Raw genomic sequence first — 19546 nt, 5'->3', positions numbered from 1 at the left:
CCTGAGGTAGAGCGACCACCGGTTGTATCTGGCACTTGGAAGGGTGTGTTTTATTAAGTATCCGGTTCTAGTTGTCATAAGGTCAAGGTACAACTCCAAGTCGTCCTGTTACCGAAGATCACGGCTATTCGAATAGATTAACTTCCCTGCAGGGGTGCACCACATAACCCAACACGCTTGATCCCATTTGGCCGGACACACTTTCCTGGGTCATGCCCGGCCGCGAAAGATCAACACGTCGCAGCCCCACCTAGGCACAACAGAGAGGCCAGCACGCAGGTCTAAACCTAAGCGCGCAGGGGTCTGGGCCCATCGCCCTGAGCACACCTGCACGTTGCGAGGGCGGCCGGAAGCAGACCTAGCCTAGTAGGCGTTCCAGTCCAATCCGGCGCGCGCCGCTCCGTCGCTGACGTCTGAAGTGCTTCAGCTGATACCACGACGTCGGGATACCCATAACTACTCCCACGTAGATGGTTAGTGCGTATAGGCTCGTAGCCGACTCAGATCAAATACCAAGATCTCGTTAAGCGTGTTAAGTATCCGCGAACGCCGAACAGGGCCAGGCCCACCTGTCTCCTAGGTGGTCTCAACCTGCCCTGTCGCTCCGCCACAAAGTAACAGTCGGGGGCCGTCGGGAACCCAGGCCCACCTCTACCGGGATGGAGCCACCTGTCCTTTCAGCCCCCTCGTCAGAATCACTTGCGGGTACTCAATGAGCTGACCCGACTTTAGTCACCATCTGTATAGTATGTATGTATGTATAGTATATACCCGTGATCACCTCCCAAGTGATCACAGCCCGATAGTATAGCAAGGCAGACTGACAAGAATGTAGGGCCAATGATGATAAACTAGCATCCTATACTAAGCATTTAGGATTGCAGGTAAGGTATCAACAGATGTAGCGACAATGTCAGGCTATGCATCAGAATAGGATTAACGAAAGCAGTAACATGCTACACTACTCTAATGCAAGCAGTATAGAGGAGAATAGGCGATATCTGGTGATCAAGGGGGGGGCTTGCCTGGTTGCTCTGGCAAGAAGGAGGGGTCGTCAACTCCGTAGTCGAACTGGGCAGCAGCAGCGTCGGTCTCGTAGTCTACCAGAGAGAAGAGGGGGAAGAAACAATGAATACAATGCAAACAAATGCATATCGATGCATGACATGACAAGTAACGATGCTAGGTGTGCCCAATCGCGGTAGTAGGTGATACCGACGAAGGGGGGGGAACAGCCGGGAAAGTATTCCAGGTGTTTCGCGTTTTCGGACAGATGAACCGGAGGGGGAAAGTTGCGTGTTTGGTATGTTAGAGGTCTGTGGTGGACGAACGGGCTGCGTATCCGGGATCGTCCCGTCGTTCTGAGCAACTTTCATGTTGAAAATATTTTAATCCGAGTTACGGATTAAAAGATATGATTTTTTAAAGATTTTATTAATTTCTGGAATTTAATTAATTATTAATTTAATTCGAAAAATGGATTATGACGTCAGCATGATGTCATGCTGACGTCAGCAGTCAACAGGGTTTACTTGGTCAACCTGACATGTGGGTCCAGTGGGACCCACCTGTCATTCTCTATTTAGGTTAATTAGGGTTTAGGTTAATCTAATTACAGTTTAGTTAAACTTAACTAGTTAATTAATTTAATTAAACCGGATTAATTAACTTAATTACTTAATTAATTAATTAATTAATTAATTAATAATTTTATTAATCATTTTTATTTTTATTTATTAATTTTATTTTTAATTCTCCTTTTCTTTTTCTTTTCTTTTTTTTTCTGGGGCTAGGGCCCCTTGGTCAGTGGGCCAAAGGCCTATGCGGGCGTGCGGGCGCCCCCGGTGCGGTCTGGGCGCACCCGCGCGGGGCCGAGCCCGACCGGGAAGGCGAGGCAAGGCGAGGCCACCGGGGAGCAGCGGCGCACCAGAGGCCGGTGAGGTAGAGGGGAGGGCCAGCCAGCTACGGCGAGCGGCGGGGCCGGGCCGGCGAGTGCCCTGCAGGCACAAGGCTGGACGCGAGCGGGGGGCTTCACGGCAGTCGCCGGATAGGGACGCCGACGGGAGGAGGGAAGGGCGGAGACGAGGCGCACCGGGACGCACGCGTGCCGTGGCCGCGGCGACGAGCGCCGGGCGCGCGCGGTGGTGCGTCGAGCAGGGGAGGGGAGGAGAGGTCGGGGGCGGGACGGCCCGGCGCGGCAGGGGGGAAGAGGCCCCGGCCGAACGGAGGAGGCGCGAGGGGAGGGGGCACGCGGGCGCGGCCGTGCGGAACGAGGCCGGCACGGGCACGGCCGCCCGGGGAGGGACCGGCGACGACTAGCGCGAGCGCGCGAGGGAGAGAGAGGGAGCGAGGCGGGGCTCACTGAGGCCGTAGGGGGAATGGCAGCGGGCTCGGGGACGGTCGGGGAGGACCGGCGAGGAGGAGGTCGAGGAGGCGGCGTTCGGCGGCGGTTGCGCGGGCTTCGGGCGGCGGCACCCAATCGGTGAGGGGCGGCGCGGATCGACCCGGCGGCCTCGGGGTGGGTGACGGGACGAGGCGACGGCGGCGATGCGGGTGGGGGCCGGCGGAGCGCCGGTGTTGGGTGGTTCGGGGCGGGGGGGGAGGAACGGCGGTGGTCTCCTCTGGATCCCGATCCAGATCGGGCGAGAGGAGGGGGGCGAGTGGGTGGAGTGGGGTGTCGGTGGGGAGTGGGGGGGAGGTGAGTGGATAAGGGAGGGGAAGTGGGGGCCGACCTGGGCCGACCTGGTTGGCCCGATGGCCAGCTGGGCCGCGGTCCAGCAGGGGGGGGCTTCCCTCCTTTTGTTTTTTTTATATATATTGATTCGCATTAAGTAGAGCCATCAATTGATCTTTGTAAAAAGTGTAAATTGCCTCATAACTCAAATTGCATTGAATGGCACTGCCACAAAAGTTTTACTCCAGAATAAATTAGTTTAATATTTTATAAAATTACCAAAGGCATTTTATTAATTGTTTTGCTGCTGTTTTATCCACTTATAGTATTTAAACATTTTATGAAAGTGTGGTTCCTCCACCGTAGTTACTTCTGCACCATTGGGCACAACCCGAACATTTTAGTTTTAAAGTTCGAAAATTTTGATGTTTGCCTTTTACTAAATTTTGAATTTGAATTGGTTTTTGAACTAACGCGGGATTATCAACAACAACTGCGGTGACGTGGCCTCATTAGCGGGGAATCACTGTAGCTTAATTATCCGGGCGTCACACCTGGTTTCTCTTCCCCCCCCCCCCGTGTTCGTCCCATCACTTGTAAGTGGGTCTATAAGATTAAGACTCGCTCTGATGGTTCTCTTGAGCGTTATAAAGCTCGTCTTGTGGCTCGTGGCTTTCAGCAGGAGCATGGTCCTGATTATGATGAGACTTTTGCTCCTGTGGCCCATATGACCATTGTCCGCACACTTCTCGCCGTGGCCTCTGTTCGCCACTGGTCTGTGTCTCAGCTTGATGTTAAGAATGCCTTTCTTAATGGTGAGTTGCGTGAGGAAGTTTATATGCAGCCACCACCTGGGTATTCAGTTCCTAATGGCATGGTTTGCCGTCTTCGTCGCTCTCTATATGGCCTTAAGCAAGCACCCCGCGCTTGGTTTGAGCGTTTTGCCTCTATGGTCACTTCAGCTAGTTCTTCGCCCAGTGCTCATGATCCAGCGTTGTTTGTCCATGTTTCTGCTCGTGGTCGCACTCTTCTTCTTCTATATGTTGATGACATGATCATCACTGGCGATGATTCTGAGTACATTGCCTTTGTCAAGGCCCGTCTCAGTGAGTAGTTTCTTATGTCTGATCTTGGTCCCCTTCGTTACTTCTTGGGATTGAGGTTTCCTCCTCCTCTGATGGCTTTTCTATTTCCCAAAAAAAAATATCCAGGATCTTCTTGCTCGTGCGTCTCTTAGTGACGAGCGCACTGCTGAGACTCCTATGGAGCTCAATGTTAACCTTCGTGCTTCTGATGGTGAGCTCTTGTCTGATCCGACGCGTTATCGTCATCTTGTTGGGAGTCTTGTCTATCTTGTTGTCACTCGTCCGGATATCTCCTATCCTGTCCATATTCTGAGCCAGTTTGTTTCCGCTCCCACTTCAGTTCACTATAGTCACCTTCTTCGTGTTCTACGATATCTTCGTGGCACGATCTCTCATCGTCTCTTTTTTCCTCGTTCCAGCTCTTTACAACTCCAGGCCTATTCAGATGCTACGTGGGCCAGTGATCCTTCGGATCGTCGTTCACTTTCTGCTTACTGTGTCTTTCTTGGTGGTTTTCTCATTGCCTGGAAGACGAAGAAATAGACTGCAGTTTCTCGTTCGAGTGCAGAGGCCGAGTTTAGAGCTATGGCTCTTCTGACGGCAGAGGTAACTTGGTTACGATGGCTACTGGAGGATTTTGGTGTTTCTGTTACTACACCTACCACCCTCTTGTCCGACAGTACAGGTGCTATCAGTATTGCGCGGGACCCTGTGAAGCATGAACTTACCAAGCATATTGGTGTTGATGCTTATTATGTGCGCGCTGCTGTGCAGGATCATGTTGTTGCTCTTCAGTATGTGCCTTCCGAGTTACAGCTAGCAGACTTCTTCACGAAGGCACAGACTAGAGCACAACATAGATTTCACCTCTCCAAACTCAGTGTTGTCGAGCCACCATGAGTTTGAGGGGGGGTGTTAGAGTTGTATTGATGATGGCCTTTGGCCTTTTGTATTCTTGCCTTTTGGCATCCTCATGCACATTATATATATGGTGGCTTTGGCCTCCTAGTAATACAAGTTGCATATTTCCTGACACCAACCACCTCATCAATTTCCGCCTCAGTGAATGGGACATAAAGTTCTTCTAGTCCATCAATCTTGGTAATGATAGAGCCTGGGTCGAATTTCTGATTTGGAGGCGAAGATTCCCCCAATCTTTCTTTAAACACATTGAGCAGTATCCCTTCTTTGCCTGTATGGTTCTCAACTTTAGTGCCATCGGGTAATTTCAGCATGGTGATGAAGTTATTTCGGTATCGCTCTATGGCCATCCGGTGGAATTTTTCGTACTTTCCTCTCCAAAACGAATAACCCTGACAGTGCATCCTTTTTCTCCAGTGTTGGTTCTGAATGTTCAGAGGCTGCAGTAGGTGAGTTTTTAGAATTCGCCCGAAGTTCGATTCTGGGGTTGTGAGTGTTCTCAGGTTTTCAATTTCATCCAGCTCAATAACGGCCCATTCAGTGTTTTGGATCAGCACTTTGAGATGTGAGAGGCCTTTACTCACTTCTTAAGGGCGTACCTTAGTCTTCTCATTTTCTGGCAAATCCTGGCTGCACTATTATGCAAATAACTTGGTTTGGACCAAGAAGTATTCACCACCTCAAAGAAGCCTCTGTGCTGCATCCAGTAAGATTCTAACCTAAAAATTTGGTCGCGGGGATCGATGATCCTATACTGACCAAACAAGGCATGTGGTCGGGGATTGGTTTGGCCATGGCAGTAACCTTGGTATTAGGATATACTAAAGTCCAATTGTTAGACGTGAAGAACCAGTTGAGTTGGTGTAACACCCTCGATGCGACTATATCTCCCACGTGTCGAGGCATGACTTAGAGGCATAATCGCATTGAAGGCATATGTCGCAAGTGAGGTAATCTTCACACAACCCATGTAATATAATAAGGAAAAGGATACATAGTTGGCTTACAATCGCCACTTCACACAATTACATGAATAAAGCATTACATCAACCAAATACACTCATGGTCCGGCTATGGAACCAAAATAAAAGAAGAACCCCGAATGCGACAAAGGTCCCCGATCGACCCCAACTGGGCTCCACTACTGATCAACTAGAACGAAACAACACAAAGGACAAGATCTTCATCGAGCTCCTCCTGAGCTTGGTTGCGTCATCTGCACGGACTCATCGGCACCTGCAATCTGGTTTTGGAAGTATCTGTGAGCCACAGGGACTCAGCAATCTCGCACCCTCGCGATCAAGACTATTTAAGCTTATGGGTAAGGTAAAGGTATGAGGTGGAGCTGCAGCAAGCGACTAGCATATATGGTGGCTAACATACGCAAATGAGAGCGAGAAGAGAAGGCAAAGCACGGTCGATAAAAGTATGATCAAGAAGTGATCCTAGACTACCTACGTCAAGCATAACTCCAACAACCGTGTTCACTTCCCGGACTCCGCCGGAAAGAGACCATCATGGTTATACATGCGGTTGATTCATTTTAATTAAGGTTAACTTCAGGTTTTCTACAACCGGACGTTAACAAATCCCCATCTGCCCATAACCGCGGGCACGGCTTTCGAAAGTTCAAATCCCTGCAGGGGTGTCCCAACTTAGCCCATCACAAGCTCTCACGGTCAACGAAGGAATAGACCTCCACCTGAGACGTTCCGGTCAGACTCGGTATCCCAGTACAACAAGACATTTCGACAGGGTAAAACTAAACCAGCAACACCGCCTGAATGTGCCGACAAATCCCGATAGGAGCTGCACATATCTCTTTCTCAGGGCACACTCAGATGAGCTCTCCATACAACTAAAACCAAACCTCGAGTTTCCCCGAGGGGGCGCTGCACAGGACTCTAGTTCGGACCAACACTCAGAGGAGCACTGGCCCGGGGGGGCTAAAATAAAGATGACCCTTGAGTCTGTAGAACCCAAGGGAAAGAAAAGGCTAGGAGGCAAATGGTAAAACCAATGTTGGGCATTGCTGGAGAAGCTTTACTTAAGGCGAACTGTCAAGGGGTTCCCATTATAGCCCAACCGCGTAAGGGACGCAAAATCCGGGAACATAACACCGATATGACGGAAACTAGGGCGGCAAGAGTGGAACAAAACACCAGGCATAAGGCCGAGCCTTCCACCCTTTACCAAGTATATAGATGCATTAATTAAATACGATATATAGTGATATCCCAACAAGTAAACAATGTTCCAATAAGGAACGATCTCCATGTTCCAACAAGGAACAAACTTCAATCTTCACCTGCAACTAACAACGCTATAAGAGGGGCTGAGCAAAGCGGTAACATAGCCAATCAACGGTTTGCTAGGACATGGTGGGTTAGAGGTTGAACATGGCAATTTGGGAGGCTGGCAAGCAAGTGGTAGGCATCGTAGCATTGGCATAGCAAAAGAGCGAGCAACCTAGCATAGCAAAGATAGTAGTGATTTCGAGGGTATGATCATCTTGCCTGAAATCCCGCAAGGAAGAAGAACGAGTCCATGAAGAAGACAACGGACGTAGTCGAATGGATCCTCACAAACTCGATGTTACCGGATCCAACCCGAAGAAGCAAACACCGGAAAAGAAGCACACAACATAGTAAACAACCAACACATGAACATGGTATGATATGCGAGATGCGGGATGCGATGCGGGATGCAAAATGCAAGATATGACAGGAAATGCATGAACCTGGCCTCAACTTGGAAAACCAAGTGTGCCACTGGATAGAGGGGATGAAATCACTTGAAAACGATATAAAGATCATAGGAATCGGAGCTACGGTTTGGAAATGGCAAGCGTTTTACGAAACGAACCGATCTGCGATTTACAGCAAGTAGGCACCTAAATGCAATGAAATGAACATGCTACAGCCACCAAACATGACAACAAAAGACATGGCAGGGATGTACACAAGATGCTTAACAAATCACTAGCACCGAGTCATAGCCAAATTCATCCATTAAGGGGTTCAAACAAGCATGGCAAAACTGAATAAGCAAAACATATTTCAGACTAGTGAAATTAACACTAGTCTGAAATTTCAGACCACGATTCTCTCCTCGGAGCAGCAAAACAACATGAAACATAACCTGAACATGACAAGTAAGAACATGGCATGGAGCTACTCAACAAGCTTAACAAAACACCCAAAGTGACCTGGGGCCAAAAGGGTTCACAAAATACTCTAACGAGCACACGAACATAGATGAAACACAATCAGGTTTCAGACTTAGTGGAAACTGAGACATGCTGAAATTTAACTCACGAAGGCATGTAAACGAGCTCGATGCACTCACTACGGTGCAAGTCATGGCAAGGCAAGCATATATCCATAGAGAAGGCACAAAAAGCTAGCTAGACATGGCAAGAACAATGGCATAGCATGCATGGATCACTAACAATAGCACCGGCAAAATCGCAAAAGAGTTCACGATCTCCCCAAATTAACAACGATGCAAAAGTAGAGCTCGATTGAATCAACCTAGGATGCTCCAACATAACAAGTAAAGACACGGATGGATAGAGCACAACATAAATATCAAAACTCCCTTACTGATCATCCTCAAAAGAGGCACGGATCACTAGGAAACAAGCTGGACACATGGCATCATGAACTAAAATATCCCAGACTTAGTGAAAATCACTAAGTCCCTGAAATCAGCAATCTCAGGTACCCCTCTTTGCAAGCTTGCACAAGACACCACACACATCCTAAAAATGCATGGGTGGCACCTATGGAAATAAGACAACATGCTTAACAATTCATCCCAAAGGGGTACAGGCATATCATGCACACAACAATCATGGCAAAAATGACAAAAGTCAATGATGAGCTAACGGATCTGCAATTTAACTCACGATGCCTCCTTCTAACAGCATTTTTGGCATCAAGATGAACACAAATGCAAATGATGCAATGGAATGAAATGATGTACTCGTCGAGACGAAGATTTTGATATATTATATGTCCAAAACGGAGCCATAGATGCAAAGTTATGAGCAGTCAAAGTAGGCATGAAAATTAGTGTTAGGGGGAGAGAAGTCAACCGAATCCAAAACTGGATCTGGATCTGGCGGCACGGATCCCGAGGTGGCGCCGGAGTTCACTGTTCGCCGGAGAGGAAAGGGACGCCGGGCTCCGGGGAGGTCGCCGGAGAGGGGGCCGGGCATGGAGGAGGCGGTGGCCGGCGACGAGACGGCGAGGGGCGGCGCGGCCGGGGTCGCCGTGGCCACGGGCGCCCGACGCGAAGGGCGGCGGGGCACGGCTCGCGCGCCGGCAAGGTGCGGCGGCCGCCGGCCGACGAAGGTGGCCGCGGACGGCGCCGGAGAGCGAGGAAGACAGGCGGCGGCGGCGATGCGAGATGGGCTCGCGGGGGCTCCCCGTGGGCCTGGCGGGCCCAGCGGCGGCGATGTGGGCGCGACCCACGTGGCGGCGCGTGAGTGGGTGCGGCGGCGGGGCGGACAACGTCCGGCGCGTGCAGACACGTCCGGCCCGGCGCGGGGGAAGATGGATCTGTTTCTTTTTTTTAGGGTTTGGAGGAGGAAGACGAGATCCGAAATGGAGGGGGGTATAAATAGGCATAAGTGGAGCTAGGAGAGTCCAAATGAGGTGCGGTTTTCGGCCACGCGATCGTGATCGAACGACCGAGACGATGGAGCAGAGTTTGGTGGGTTTTGGGCCAAATTGGAGGGGTGTTGGGCTGCAACACACACGAGGCCTTTTCGGTCCCTCGGTTAACCGTTGGAGCATCAAACGAAGTCCAAATGATACGAAACTTGACAGGCGGTCTACCGGTAGTAAACCAAGGCCGCATGACAAGTCTCGGTCCAATCCGGAAATGTTTAACCCCCACACACAAGAGGAAGATAGAAATGACCACCAGAGGAGAACGGATCGCCGGAATGCAAAACGGACAACGGGTAAAATGCTCGGATGCAAGAGACGAACACGTATGCAAATGAAATGCGCATGATGACATGATATGCAATGCATGACACACAAGCAATGACAACGCAACAACAACAACGAATAACTGCACGACACCTGGCACATCGGTCTCGGGGCGTTACAACACTCCACCACTACGAGAGGATCTCGTCCCGAGATCTAGAATGGCACCGGAGGGACAACGGAAGAGAAAGAGAAGAGGTAAAATTAAGTTGCTTCTTGACAAACGAGTGAAACCGAATAACCTAGAAGAGGATAAGCCACCTCGAGAAAAGAAAACAATGGAGATAAACGAAGTTGAAAGCACTTCGTTAGAAAAGAGGAACACAACACTTCGGCTAAAATGGATAGGCATGAAAAGAACATGATCTTTGACAAAACGAGATGATGTGTTGAAAAGATGAACATCACAATGCCTCCGGAACAAAAGAATAGAAGATAGATAATTGAAATAAGAGAATTGAGAATAAAATGCCAATTTCTACCACAAAAGAGTTTGGAAAGGCATCTTTAGGAGAGGGGTTGAACGGAGTTGTTGGAAAAACCACCAACGAAAAGAATAAGGTTGATATGGTCTTATGGAATACATCTCAAATTATGAGGTGACAACCTGCCACTCACGGGAAAAGAATTGGATTGATAGGAACAAGGAGACGAGAAGGCTATATCACCGGGAGGATAAAAGAAGAACTTGGGTCATGTATAAGCACAATAACAACAACCATCCTTAGGGAAGGCTTAAGGTGAAATATAACCCAAGATAACTCCAATGACAAGATTGATGGATTTAAAATACCTCATTCTTAATAACATGTAAAACAAGAACTCAAATTATCAAGAATGACACAATACCACCTCCGGTAATATGGTAGAAAGAATTTGCACTCCGGATTGCAAGATGAAGAATACTTGAGCTCCTTAGAAAAAGAATCTCGATGAACACTTCGAGAAGGAATTAAATCCTTGATGAACCATCATGTATAACCTCCAAGAAGAAACTCCGGTAACCAAAGAATAAAAGAGAGAGATATTGAAGACACAAGGTGAATCCTTGCAATGATTTAGATGGATCTCCGTGATGATATAATTGAGAGAACTTGGAACTCCGGAAAAGAAAAGATGAAACAAGTGAAAACAAGAATGAGTATGATGAGCCACTCCGGAAAAAACGGGAATAGAATAAACTCGATGAAACAAGAATAAGATTTACATTATGCGTATCCTTCACCAATTAAAATTGATGACAAGCAATGGATTTGGCATATTACTTATTCTCGTGGAAAGGATTAAAGAGAGATATTGATAACTTGAGAAGGTCTTCAACGAACCACCGGTAGGATTAGGAAGCAACGAATAAATTGATATGATAAATGAAGGAAGAAGAATCTTGAGCGAACCACCGTAAGAATTGAAAAAGAACGATTAAAATATGAAGAAACACCGGGAAGAATTAAGCAAATGAACGAAGGCGCTTGAGAGAATTTAGATACATGAGAGCGAAGAGATCACGAGCTGATTAGAGATCACTTGATTTACCGGGAAAATTTGGAGAATGATAACTGAAAGCTGAGAATAAATAATATTTGAAAAGATGGATTCCGGATAAGAAATTGAGAAGACTCTTGAATTTCTCCGGATAAGTGAAAAGAATATCTCACAATCGCAAATTATTATGAGAGGATGGCAACAAGACAGAATCACGAATCTTGAAGAGAATGGAACAAGATTAAAGAGAAACTCTTCTTCGGTCTTCAAATGACAATGAGAAACACCACCAAGAATTATTTAGACACTCCGGAACGAAGAATGAAAAAGGTTGAGCCGACGATGAAAAGAATTTAACCGATCTTGGAGAAAGGCACTTGACTGAAGAAAATCGTTCTTACGTCAAACTTCGAAAAGAATTTGAGAATATCTCCGAGAAAATAAGAAGAGTCAGGTAAGATCCTGGGAAAAGACCTGTGGGTTAGGGCCCACTGAAAAGATACACCGTAGAACGATTAGAAAGAGAGATTGCACCGGTTGAAATTAAATGGCTTGAAAGAGATAACAACCTCGAAATAGCTTGAATGAAAGAAGAGTGTATACACGAATCTTCGAGATATCTTGAGCACTCCGGAACAAATGAATAGCGAAGAGTGGATGATTATGAGGTGCACCGGTATGTTAAAAAACTTCTGAAATGAGGAAAAGATATGATCAACACCAAAAGCTTGAATTGGTTCCACCGGAGAAGAAAAGGAACGAGGAATGACGAACTAGTAGAACATCTTCTTGAGAACCACCGGGTAAGAATATAGACGGAAAAGAATGGAGAGGCTTCCCATCAATAAAATGGATACTTGAATAAGAAATCCGGTTCCTCGAAGAAACAAGGGTGGGAGGGAGGGAAAAACAAAGGCAGCTTGGGAAGAATGAAACAAACACCATTGAGAAGAAGTGATAATTGATCTTGCGGGAGTTGAAATGATCGGAATCACTAGAAGAGAAAACACGCCGGTTGAAAAAGGATTAACATGACAATCTCGGTTATCATGAAGGATTAGTATTCGCATAGGAATATGAGAACACCACTTGAGGATGGTATGGAATCAACATTTGACTTCGAAGCAACTCGAATACCACAACTCAAAACAAAAACAAAGGATTGGCTTGCAGAATAAGCCGGAACAAACATATGATAGAGATTTCGTCCGAAGTTTTCGTGGTGGAACCTACACGGGCTCAATCGTACAGCACCATCATGTACAAGGCAGTGCACATGACATACAAAGCGTCCCCGAGTCAGCATAGCCAAGGACTCTTTAAGATGCAACAAGACCACTGTAAAATCGACCGTGAATAGGCGAACCACTAGACGTCGAACCCCAATTTCATATCATACATTTGTCGGAAAAAATATCCTAAGAGCTACTTGAATTCCCACCTATGAAACTCCCGAAACTTCCCGGTTATGCAATCAGGTGTTTAGGATACAGGGGAAGCATAATATCTCACCCAAACTAGCAAATCCTACATCCAGTTGTATCCATCCTTCAACACATAACCAAGAAACCTTCGGAAACCATCTATCTCAACCTTCGAAAAGCATCCGTTATACAAGTTATGGCGATACTCCCGAACTCCCGCCCCAGTACAGGGTGGCGTCGAGGTTATCTCACCAATGAACTGCATAAAGGAGATTTTCGATGTCGCGCACATATCTCAAGTATTCCAGAATTGCAACGATAAAATTATGATGACAACACCTCAGAGCTCAACTCCCCGGGACACTTCCACTAAACCCCTGACAGGAGGCACCAAGACAGTATTCTCATCATAAGCCATCGGAACAAATCCAAGATACTCGCGTGATCCTAAATTTTTTTTTTGTGAAATTTGAGAAGAGAAGAGTCAAAACTCTACGTCAGGATGCCTTACCAGAGCGATGAGGAGACTGGGAAGTAAAAAGAATTCCTAAGCTCTCCGATATATAATTCCTAAGGACTCAAAACATTTTTCTAGACACAACTCGGCTGCTAAAAACGATCAAGCAATGGGGGCTCCTAAGGTCGGGGAAGGCTCTGATACCAACTTGTAACACCCTCGATGCGACTATATCTCCCACGTGTCGAGGCATGACTTAGAGGCATAATCGCATTGAAGGCATATGTCGCAAGTGAGGTAATCTTCACACAACCCATGTAATATAATAAGGAAAAGGATACATAGTTGGCTTACAATCGCCACTTCACACAATTACATGAATAAAGCATTACATCAACCAAATACACTCATGGTCTGGCTACGGAACCAAAATAAAAGAAGAACCCCAAATGCGACAAAGGTCCCCGATCGACCCCAACTGGGCTCCACTACTGATCAACTAGAACGAAACAACACAAAGGACAAGATCTTCATCGAGCTCCTCCTGAGCTTGGTTGCGTCATCTGCACGGACTCATCGGCACCTGCAATCTGGTTTTGGAAGTATCTGTGAGCCACAGGGACTCAGCAATCTCGCACCCTCGCGATCAAGACTATTTAAGCTTATGGGTAAGGTAAAGGTATGAGGTGGAGCTGCAGCAAGCGACTAGCATATATGGTGGCTAACATACACAAATGAGAGCGAGAAGAGAAGGCAAAGCACGGTCGATAAAAGTATGATCAAGAAGTGATCCTAGACTACCTACGTCAAGCATAACTCCAACAACCGTGTTCACTTCCCGGACTCCGCCGGAAAGAGACCATCACGGTTACACACGCGGTTGATTCATTTTAATTAAGGTTAACTTCAGGTTTCCTACAACCGGACGTTAACAAATCCCCATCTGCCCATAACCGCAGGCACGGCTTTCGAAAGTTCAAATCCCTGCAGGGGTGTCCCAACTTAGCCCATCACAAGCTCTCACGGTCAACGAAAGAATAGACCTCCACCTGAGATGTTCTGATCAGACTCGGTATCCCAGTACAACAAGACATTTCGACAGGGTAAAACTAAACCAGCAACACCGCCCGAATGTGCCGACAAATCTTGATAGGAGCTGCACATATCTCTTTCTCAGGGCACACTTAGATGAGCTCTCCATACAACTAAAACCAAACCTCGAGTTTCCCCGAGGGGGCGCTGCACAGGGCTCTAGTTCGGACCAACACTCAGAGGAGCACTAGCCCGGGGGGCGGGGCTAAAATAAAGATGACCCTTGAGTCTGCAGAACCCAAGGGAAAGAAAAGGCTAGGAGGCAAATGGTAAAACCAATGTTGGGCATTGCTGGAGAAGCTTTACTTAAGGCGAACTGTCAAGGGGTTCCCATTATAGCCCAACCGCGTAAGGGACGCAAAATCCGGGAACATAACACCGATATGACGGAAACTAGGGCGGCAAGAGTGGAACAAAACACCAGGCATAAGGCCGAGCCTTCCACCCTTTACCAAGTATATAGATGCATTAATTAAATACGATATATAGTGATATCCCAACAAGTAAACAATGTTCCAATAAGGAACGATCTCCATGTTCCAACAAGGAACAAACTTCAATCTTCACCTGCAACTAACAACGCTATAAGAGGGGCTGAGCAAAGCGGTAACATAGCCAATCAACGGTTTGCTAGGACATGGTGGGTTAGAGGTTGAACAAGGCAATTTGGGAGGCTAACAAGCAAGTGGTAGGCATTGTAGCATTGGCATAGCAAAAGAGCGAGCAAACTAGCATATCAAAGATAGTAGTGATTTCGAGGGTATGATCATCTTGCCTGAAATCCCGCAAGGAAGAAGTACGAGTCCATGAAGAAGACAACGGACGTAGTCGAACGGATCCTCACAAACTCAACGTTACCGGATCCAACCCGAAGAAGCAAACACCGGAAAAGAAGCACACAACATAGTAAACAACCAACACATGAACATGGTATGATATGCGAGATGCGGGATGCGATGCGGGATGCAAAATGCAAGATATGATAGGAAATGCATGAACCTAGCCTCAACTTGGAAAACCAAGTGTGCCACTGGATAGAGGGGATGAAATCACTTGAAAACGATATAAAGATCATAGGAATCGGAGCTACGGTTTGGAAATGGCAAGCGTTTTACGAAACGAACCGATCTGCGATTTACAGCAAGTAGGCACCTAAATGCAACGAAATGAACATGCTACAGCCACCAAACATGACAACAAAAGACATGGCAGGGATGTACACAAGATGCTTAACAAATCACTAGCACTGAGTCATAGCCAAATTCATCCATTAAGGGGTTCAAACAAGCATGGCAAAACTGAATAAGCAAAACAGATTTCAGACTTAGTGAAATTAACACTAGTATGAAATTTCAGACCACGATGCTCTCTTCGGAGCAGCAAAACAACATGAAACATAACCTGAACATGACAAGTAAGAACATGGAATGGAGCTACTCAACAAGCTTAACAAAACACCCAAAGTGACCTGGGGCCAAAAGGGTTCACAAAATACTCTAACGAGCACACGAACATAGATGAAACACAATCAGGTTTCAGACTTAGTGGAAACTGAGACATGCTGAAATTTAACTCACGAAGGCATGTAAACGAGCTCGATGCACTCACTACGGTGCAAGTCATGGCAAGGCAAGCATATATCCATAGAGAAGGCACAAAAAGCTAGCTAGACATGGCAAGAACAATGGCATAGCATGCATGGATCACTAACAATAGCACCGGCAAAATCGCAAAAGAGTTCACGATCTCCCCAAATTAACAACGATGCAAAAGTAGAGCTCGATTGAATCAACCTAGGGTGCTCCAACATAACAAGTAAAGACACGGATGGATAGAGCACAACATAAATATCAAAACTCCCTTACTGATCATCCTCAAAAGAGGCACGGATCACTAGGAAACAAGCTGGACACATGGCATCATGAACTAAAATATCCCACACTTAGTGAAAATCACTAAGTCCCTGAAATCAGCAATCTCAGGTACCCCTCTTTGCAAGCTTGCACAAGACACCACACACATCTTAAAAATGCATGGGTGGCACCTCTGGAAAGAAGACAACATGCTTAACAATTCATCCCAAAGGGGTACACGCATATCATGCACACAACAATCATGGCAAAAATGACAAAAGTCAATGATGAGCTAACGGATCTGCAATTTAACTCACGATGCCTCCTTCTAACAGCATTTTGGCCCACGTGGCGGCGCGTGAGTGGGTGCGGCGGCGGGGCGGACAACGTCCGGCGCGGGCGGACACGTCCGGCCCGGCGCGGGGGAAGATGGATCTGTTTCTTTTTTTAGGGTTTGGAGGAGGAAGACGAGATCCGAAATGGAGGGGGGTATAAATAGGCATAAGTGGAGCTAGGAGAGTCCAAATGAGGTGCGGTTTTCGGCCATGCGATCGTGATCGAACGACCGAGACGATGGAGCAGAGTTTGGTGGGTTTTGGGCCAAATTGGAGGGGTGTTGGGCTGCAACACACACGAGGCCTTTTCGGTCCCTCGGTTAACCGTTGGAGCATCAAACGAAGTCCAAATGATACGAAACTTGACAGGCGGTCTACCGGGAGTAAACCAAGGCCGCATGAAAAATCTCGGTCCAATCCGGAAATGTTTAACCCCCACACACAAGAGGAAGGTAGAAATGACCACCGGAGGAGAACGGATCGCCGGAATGCAAAACGGACAACGGGTAAAATGCTCGGATGCAAGAGACGAACACGTATGCAAATGAAATGCGCATGATGACATGATATGAAATGCATGACACGCAAGCAATGACAACGCAACAACAACAACGAATAACTGCACGACACCTGGCACATCGGTCTCGGGGCGTTACAGTTGGTCACCATGTTGCTGTGATACTTCTGTTTTTCCTTTGTACATTATATATAAGTCAGAAGTTGCGGTTATAGGGCGAGGTAGAAATTTGAAGAAGGAAGCTCTAGATGTACTTCCTCCCTCAATACTTGCGCGAGCTGAAAAATTGACAAGTTCTCGAGTCAGTAAACTAGAGAACCATCACAGTGGTCTGGTTTGCAATTATGCGTTAGAGCTCATAATGTAAGATGGATAGTGGTGCGACTTTTATTTCCACTCCTATAAATATCTCAGTTGGTGGTTACTAATTGGAATGAAATGAATATGAAGCTTATCTGATGAATACACATCACCGTTACTTTTCTGAATTTACTGATTGTCATACTTCTTAGACTATAAGTTGGTGAGGCGCAACACTCTTTTAATTCTTTCTATAATTCTGAAGTTAGTAAAATATATATTATCTTGACTAATGTTAATTTACTATTTGTTTCAGCTCATGTATGCACCAAGGATATGCACAATAGTTTCTGGGCCTGCAGTTTATTCAAGGTTCTCAGATGACCGCTTTCATGCATGCAAGGAGGATGCAAAATTTACCTGGGTCAGAGCACTAGATTTTACACCCAACCACTCTTTTGGGAAGTGTTCAACTCTTGCCCTCGTACTTGATGAAGGTGCACCGGTGTCATTTATTCTCAACAGCTTGCCTTTGTCAGGAGAATTAGGGGAATTGGTCATTTCTTCAATGGAATTTTTTGGCCCGTCGTCCAAAGTCGTTCCCCTTGTTGACTGCCCAAGTGGTTGTTCAGTGTCATATGAAGTTCTTTTTCGTCTCAATTCTCTTGTTCACATGGGGAAGATAGTTGCCAAGGATGTTAATGCTGATCTGTTTAAAGCTCTTGAAGAAATACCAGTTCATATTTCAAGGAGGATTTTTGAGAAAATGAGCAAGTTAGACTTTACATACTATGAACCTTTGCAATTCATCCAACAGGAGGCTCATAGCAGGAAGAGGAGCCATGATGGTTTGCTTTCTAGTAAGACTGAAGGTGAAGGAAAGTTAATGATGTGTTACAGAATTCACATCACTCCATCCAAAATATACTGCTTGGGACCTGAGGAAGAAGTATCAAATTATGTGGTTAAGCATCACAAACAGTATGCTTCTGACTTTGCTAGAGTTACTTTTGTAGACGAAGACTGGAGTAAGCTTTTTCCAGATGCTATCTCAGCTAGAACTGGACGAGGGTTCTTTTCTCAACCCTTGAAAACTGGCCTATATCATCGTATTTTATCCATCCTTAAAGAAGGATTTTCCATTGGTCCAAAGAAGTATGAATTCCTGGCCTTCTCAGCAAGTTAGCTTCGTGGAAGTTCTGTTTGGATGTTTGCTTCTAATGACTCCCTGAAGGCCGAGGATATAAGAAGGTGGATGGACAACTTTGAAGATATTCGTTCAGTATCTAAGTGTGCGGCTAGAATGGGCCAGTTGTTCAGCTCCTCCAGACAAACACTTGAAATCCTACCACGGGATGTAGAAGAGATTCCAGATATTGAAGTCACAACTGATGGCAGTAAATACATATTTTCTGATGGTATCGGGAAGATCTCTGAGAGACTTGCTAAAGAAATGGCTTGCCGAATTGGATTAGACTATACTAACCCTCCTTCAGCTTTTCAAATAAGGTATGATGGCTACAAAGGAGTTGTTGCTGTCAACCCTGATTCCTTTCGTAATCTTTCTCTGCGACCTAGTATGAAGAAATTTGAATCAAAGAGCAGGATGTTTAACATTACAAGTACCCGCAAATCCCAACCATGCTATATGAATCGTGAAGTTATCTCTCTCCTTTCAACTTTGGGGATAAGAGATGAGATATTTGAGTCTATGCAACAGAATGATATGCGTGAGTTAGATGAAATGCTGACCAACAGAGAAGTTGCTCTCTCTGTTCTGGGGAAAATTGGTAGTGCAGAAACAAAGACAGCATCGAAAATTTTACTGCAAGGCTATGAACCAAGTTTAGAGCCTTACCTGTTGATGATTCTTAAGGCCCATCAGGATAATAGGCTGACTGACATAAGAACTAGATGTAAGATTCATGTTCCAAAAGGCCGTGTTCTTAATGGTTGTTTGGATGAAACAGGTGAACTAGAATACGGTCAAGTGTACATCAGAATTACAAAGAACAGCAAAGAGCAGAAGGATAATTGTCAGCCATATTTTGCTGAAGATAATGGAAAAGAGAAAACAGCAGTTGTTGTTGGAAAAGTTGCAGTATCGAAAAATCCTTGTCTCCATCCTAGTGACATCAGAGTACTTGAAGCTATCTATGACCATGGTTTGTACGCTAAGAACCTGGTTGATTGTGTTATCTTCCCCCAAAGAGGAGAAAGGTAATGTCATATGTTATACTGAAACTGAAAGACGATCATCTAGAGTTTATATTGCTCTGGCAATGCTTTCAGAGGAGCTCAAATCTCTATTGAAGTGTTTGTCAGCATGTTCGTTTCCATGTCAGATTGATATCCCCTCATGTTACGTACTTACATCTCTACCTATTGATGGACGTTGCCAAT

At 46.2% G+C, this 19546-nt stretch overlaps 1 pseudogene; it reads left to right on the top strand.

Annotated features, from left to right (window-relative positions):
• The window catches only part of LOC123189376 (probable RNA-dependent RNA polymerase 2), a 62772-nt pseudogene that overhangs the window by 24401 nt on the left and 18825 nt on the right, over nucleotides 1-19546 (top strand).

Source organism: Triticum aestivum, chromosome 2A (genome assembly GCF_018294505.1).
Source record: "Triticum aestivum cultivar Chinese Spring chromosome 2A, IWGSC CS RefSeq v2.1, whole genome shotgun sequence".
NCBI classification, from domain to species: domain Eukaryota; kingdom Viridiplantae; phylum Streptophyta; class Magnoliopsida; order Poales; family Poaceae; genus Triticum; species Triticum aestivum.
Note: the sequence above shows the minus strand (reverse complement) of the source record. Positions and strands in the feature narration are given on the sequence as shown.